Genomic DNA, 6,947 nt, shown 5'->3' on the forward strand with positions numbered 1-6,947 from the left:
TGTGACACCCCTAATTTGACCCTAGTCTAAAAGTGGTTTCGGGACCACAAAATCGAGTCATAAAAATAATTAACCGTCATAGTTGATGCTTATTATATGTATATATGCATGTGTGAAAATTTCATGTTTGAATTTTGTTAATTGTAAGTGAATTTTATTAAATAGGACTTATGTGAGAAAATTTAGAAATTTGCTAGGCAAATGTAAAGTGGCCTATTAATGCATGTTATGAAAATGATGGGTTTGCATGTCAAATTACCCAAAATTAGAGCTAGTGGCCGGCCATGCTATGGGGTGAAACATGTTGGAAACATGTTGTGTTAGTGTGTTATGTTAGAAAGAATAAAATAAGAGGTTAGTAATAAAGTAATGAAAAGAGAGGGTGATGAAAAAAGTTGTCTCATCCATGCCCCCTCCATTGCCGTGAATTGAAGGAAGAAAACAAAAGAAAAGAAAAAATGTTCATCTTCTTCTCCTACCTCTCTCAAGCGAAACTAACCAAGAAATGGAAGAAAGCACACCTAAGGCATTCGGCCATCTTGTGTGGGGAATTAAGGTATGATATCATGTGATTCTTTTGGAATTTTGTGAAGTTGAGTTTGTTTTGGTGCTCATAACATGACCCATGTGTTAATTTTTGAGTTTGTGTTGCAAGAAACATTTGGTTATGTCCTTATATGTCAAATTGATGATAAATTTTTGATATTTGGTGAATGAATATGGGTTTCGGTCATGGTAGATAACAAAGAATGTGGTTGTTGTTCTTGTTAATTTGGATGAATTTTTGGTGGATAGGTGCTTGAATCAAACAAATGATCATGTGTGTACACTAGGTGCTGGTTGAGAAGAATCGGTCACTATATTGGAGGCCATTGCCGAATATGAATTTAGTTATTGAGAGTGATGAATGTGTTTTGAGTTGTTGGAATAAAAGTGCTTAAAGATGTGTCACAACAAATTATATGTTAAGCTAAGGTTGTTAAATTATCAATCTTTCTTCCTAGCCGAATATGTGTTTATAAAGTTGAGTTGTTAAATAGATTTTGAAGTTAGCCCATGTATTTATTTTTGAATTTAAGAAGAACGATACATTCGACTATGCTTTGATGTGCTTGGATTGTTGTTCATTGAGTAAATGATTGAGGAATGGTTAGAAGAATTTGAATGCTAAACTAGTTGATTTGTTTATAATGTCCGATTATGATCATTTATAGAGATGTGAATGAATTGTTGTTATGTGAATAAATATTTGTTTGATGATATATATATATGTATTCGCAATGGGATAAAATGTGTATTAAGGTAAGTTTCATGGTGATTATGCTTGTGATGTTGGGTTAATATTCGCATTGAGTAATGTGGGGTAAGGTGATTAATCGGCTATGAAATTAGCTAAATTGAATAGGTATGTTTAATGATATGCTTAGTATAATGTATGATCTTATAACTCGGTTTGGTATTGAGATAAAGGTTAGATGTATGATTGCATTTTGGTATGTGTTAAATTGGTTAATCAAAGATTAAATGATATGTGATTGTCAAATGTGATTGTTAAGTGAATAATATTAGTTAAGTACTTAAGCAAATCTATTGTTTTACTTAAGCTTAAGAGCAAAGAGGATCAAAGTCGGATAGGGGAAAAGAGAAAGTAAACGAATAGCCGTGGACATCTAATAGTCGACCACTTCCGAGGTAAGTTTTAAGTGATTAAACATTGAGTAAATTCAATCATAATAGGACATAATGAGTTGATTTAATAGGATATGATGTGGCCATGATATGTCTTAAACTCAAATGGTAAGTTCATAAGTGTTTGGACTTGGAAATTTAAGAGCAAATTGCAATAATTTGCTTTGGACAGCAGCAGTAACGTGATTTTAGAAAATCACTATAAATTGTTGGTGTGGAATTATAGGCTGAATAAAATATGTAATCAAAGCTTAGTTAGTCTAGTTTCTTATATAAGAGACCGTGGAAGCAAAGAAATTTCCTATAAAGAGATATTTAAAGTTGTGTGGGACAGTGTCAGAATGACTCGAAATCCCTGTTCTGTTTTTGGAAAATCATTATAATTTGTAAAAAATGGTTATAAGATAAGATTTATATGCTTAGACTCCTTAATGAGTCTAGTTTCAAATGAAATCAAATAGAACACATTATGAATTCTGTACAATGAAAAATTTGATTCGTAGTGAAGAGTGGTCAGATTAGTCAAATAGTGAAACAGGGGAAACTTTAAGAAAAATCTGGTAATGATTGGCCAAACCTAAAATTCTGGAAATTTTATGGATGGAAGATATACGAGTCTATATTTAGGGAAAATTAACGGCAAGTGATTTGGAGTTTTGTAGCTCCAGTTATAAATAATTTAGTGACTATTGCTCAGGAAAATAGCTCGTAGTGAATATGTGATTTTGTTGTAAACCTGGATAAAACTTGTTTTAGTTGCTCATAAGCTATTGATTAAACCCATACGTGAATTCTAAATCGTGATATTGTAAAATGATATATGAGTGTTAGACGGATCTTCGATATTAAAATTTGTGAAATTGTAAGTTTATGAGTATTCGAATATGAAATGATAGTATGGCGTGAAATTGAATTATTCATTGGAAAATGATTGATGTAGATTCGGCCAAGACAAAGTGTATACATGACAGTATATGTGGTATGTGAAGTATATTTGGATAATTGTGATATGAATACATGAAAATTTATATTTTGATTTAGGATTTTATGTGATGAATGTGAATGTGTATATATGTGATAAGGCCGAATGGCCAATGTGATGAATGTGAGCATGCATATGTGTGATAAGGTCGAATGGCCAATGTCGTGAATATGAACATGCATATATGTGATAAGGCCGAATGGCCTATGTGATGAATGTGAACATGCATATATGTGATAAGGCCGAATGGCCAATGTGATGAATGTGAGCATGCATATGTGTGATAAGGCCGAATGGCCAATGTGGTGAATATGAACATGCATATATGTGGTAAAGCCGAATGGTCAATGTGAAATATATATATATGAGATATGTATATGTGGTAAAGCCGAATGGCTAGTGTGAAATATGTAGGCGATGTGCGTATATTGTGGCCGAACGACCAAATGTGAAAGGTGTGTATTATTAGATATTTGATGAGGCAAATGAATTACAAATATGACAGTCGATGTGAATGTTGTAACATGTGATTAAATGTACATGAAACTTGGAAATATATTCCGGGTGAGACCCGATGACTACGTGTGGAGATTATGTCCGGTAAGACCCGATGACTACGTGTGGAGAGTATGTCCGGTAAGACCCGATGACTACGTGTGGAGATTTTGTCCGGTAAGACCCGATAACCGATGTGGAGATTTAAATGCGAGCTAAAGGTCTCGCCGATAATCCGAGTAGAGGTTAAAGCTATAAGACTTCGTAATAAGAATTGCTTATAAATATATTCAATACGAAAGGTTAAACAGGTATGTACTCCAAGTTTATATGTGAGCTTGAGTTGAACTAAATCATAAGGTAGTTATGTGATGCATACGAGAGCAATCTATGAGACTATTCCTATGATTATATGACATCGGATCAGTGTGAGAGGTTATGTGAAATCATACGATATATCTATGTCACATGAGCTCACTTTTATGTGAAAGTTTATCTGCCTATTGTATATGATGAGATGTGCATATTCGGTAAAGGGATGGTATGCCCGAAGGAAGAGTGAAATAGAAATACGAACAACTATGTTATAATTTGATTGTTATCTGTTGACACTGCTTAAAACTTACTAAGCATTGTAATGCTTACTCCGTTTACTCTGTTTCCTCTGTTTTATAGATCTCATTGCGAAGCTACAGGCTCGAGGATCGTCAGCAACTAGTCACACTATCACTATCCACCGCTTGTTACTGTTATGTTTAGAATTATTTTATGGCATGTATAGAATAGACTAGTGGCGGAAGAATATTTTTGGTTAATGTATATAAGCCATGCGAAAATGGCATCTTTTGAATGTTTACTTAGTGAAGTTTAAATTTTACCTCTGGCTGTACTTAGTACTTATTTAAATGAACGATCTTTATTTCAAGAAAAAGTTCAAAATTTTACTGTTCTGACATGAGTTACAAGTCCGGTAATACCCCTTACCTATTTTGGCGACGGTTACGAGATAGGGGTGTTACAGTTTACTTCATACAGTTTTCTAGTTTTGCTCTATATATTTTCTTACCATGTATTTTCTAATAAGCATGTTTGGTTTGGTTTACTTTTTACAGCATTAGCATTGAACTTATGCCTAATGATCGAAGGAAATTATACTTGAATTTTGGTTTGTTGTATGCTTATTCTCTGTGGCTTGGCTATGCTCTTTTATTTTGGGTATTAGGTTTGTTTGAGTGTTATATCTGAAATGCCATTTCGTGTTAAATAGTTATCCCTATGGCCATAAAGAACTTGTTGTGCATGAGGATATTGACCAAGTTAGTTTTACATATTATTCTTAGATGAAGCTACTTTGAGTTCTTAGTCTTTTGCTTTGTTTGTTGCCTAGTTCTGTGCTGCGATAGAAAATTATCCTCCCTACCTATCAATTTTCTCCAAATTATCTTACAAAGAGAGCCAGATGCTTGACAAGGCATTTTACAAGAAGGAAGTGAAAAGGCTTTGCCTAGCTTTTGAGCAACAAGTTTATATTTTATTTCTCAAGCATCAAACTATCTTTGTTAATAACAATAATCAAAGAAAAGCACAATGGCGGCATATGATTGATTTTGCTTTTATTTATTTTATATTTCCTATTTTCTTCATCAAATAAATAATGCATCAAATTTCACTTACAAATCCATAATGGTGTTTTATTTGCATACATGACATTAAGAGAGCAAGAGATCAGGAACCTAATGTGGATTTCTGAATGTGTGGCTCAAAACTAAAAGTCTAGGATTTGTGTACTGTTTACTGCTTTCCTTCCCTTTGAAAGAGTATGTGAAATGAGAACTGAAAATAATGTTTGAAGCTACATTGATTGCTCGGATATTCTAACTTTTGTACCCCTAAAAGTTGGAAAGCATTGATTACATTGCAATTGAAATAGTTTTGTGTAACTTGTACCTGTAGTCAAGTGAAACCAACTTATTTGTTTTTTTACTATTTGGTTTTTTTGCTGCTATCATTTGATAGCATCGGCTATTTCATAAAGTTGACCTTTGATAGTCCTTGGAACTCTATTATGGTAGTAACAGGGATATATATATATATATATATTGTTTACTTACATTAAAGGCTACTCCAACTTGAAAAAGAAGTGGGCTTATAAGCATGCCACCTCCAATTTCAAAATCTCCACCCAAGACTCCAACCATTAAAGCCATTAAGGGGAAAATTAGCTTGTTAACCACCCCTTTCACAAAAAAAAAAATGTAAAAACTTTCCATCATTTCTCAAGTATACTAAAGAAGTTTATTTCAGATAATCGTAAAAACCTTGCTTCTTTGAAAGAGGAAATTCCTTAGGTGAACTTGTATCACCTTTCAGAAGTTAATACATTGATTATCTTCATGGTCTCATAGTTTTTTGTGAGAGTAAAAAGATATAAAAAATAAATTGAAATGTTGATTCCATTTAAAATTTAGCAAAGTAATTGTTCAATAGTTTAACATTTGAAGAAAAAATATATTGTTTGCAAACCTTAAACTAAGACAAAGTGTATCATCTGACTATTGTTAACATAGTTCAATAACCCTTCCAAAAAGATATAATATTTGTCCACAAAACATATTTCCCCAAACAAAATATATTCCTAACTGTGCAACAAAATGAAATCCAATTCAGTCAAAGCAATTGATTCATACTTGGGCATTTTTTAAATCGTGATAGTTATGTCAGAGTGGAGTCATTGATTTGTTGAGTTTGCATCCATCTGACTATTGTTTGTTGACCAAGTGGATCCTTCCTTTTGAAAGGTAATTTGGCTCAAAAATTTGATGTACGGTTTGAGCTTTTTTGGGTTAATGGTGGTTGGCTTGGTGTGTTATCCATTGAAGTGGCTAGTTTCAAAATTTGTAGGCTCGATGATTGGTTTGCCATTTGGTTTCCCCCAACAATCCCTTTGCAAGTCCTTGTATTATGGATTGGTTTGCCACATTTGGTGCAGTTAGCTTGTTGTCCTGTCTTACTTAATTTTGGTCCACTCTTTCTTGCTTCATCAACTTATTTCCTCCTTGTTTGTTTGGGTCTTCTTGGGGGCTTTCTAATCATGGGAGGAAATGGTTTCCATGTCCTTCACATGTTCTTATTGCGTAGAACCTATACGCAAAAATTTAAAGATGTCAAACACATTTACAATAAAGTAATACATCAAAAGGTTTAGGGTCTTAAGGCTATTACCTTTTGTAACAACTAGTTTTTCAATAGTGTCAGAAACAGTGATTTTCAAGTCACAAATCCGATGTGAGAGTTTGAAAATATTATTAATTAATATTTTTGAGTCAAGTAAAATATTATTTATATTTGATTTAATGAATTCTATTAATTGAAAGAATACTTAGGTTCAAGTGGTATGCCCCTAAAGTTGAGGTGTTTTAGAAAATGAGGTACTGGGACCTCATTTCTATAAACCAAACTCATAAATATTTATACAAATATTTATGGAGTTTTATTAGGGTCATATTAAAATTTGATTAAGAAATTTTAATGTTTAAATAGTTAATTAAGTGAAAAGGACTGAATTGAAAAATGTGTAAAAGTTAATCTCTATAGGTGCATTAAATTGATTTAACACATGGATTAAGGGTTTAAATTGGTAAATTTTCGAAGCTTAAATATAGTGGACGGATGTGGTATGGTTTTTAGTGAAATTTTAATTATTTTTAATGGTTAACTTTGTAATTTGATAAATTAGTAATTAAAATAAAAGATGACAAAATATAATACTACTATCTTCTTC

General features: G+C 32.5%; 1 pseudogene; it reads left to right on the forward strand.

Moving 5' to 3' along the window:
- The window catches only part of LOC108459111 (V-type proton ATPase subunit d2-like), a 52,180-nt pseudogene extending 47,245 nt beyond the window's left edge, over window positions 1-4,935 (forward strand).
- The last annotated feature ends 2,012 nt before the right edge of the window (window positions 4,936-6,947 follow it).

This window comes from Gossypium arboreum, chromosome 4, assembly GCF_025698485.1.
Source record: "Gossypium arboreum isolate Shixiya-1 chromosome 4, ASM2569848v2, whole genome shotgun sequence".
Lineage (NCBI taxonomy): Eukaryota > Viridiplantae > Streptophyta > Magnoliopsida > Malvales > Malvaceae > Gossypium > Gossypium arboreum.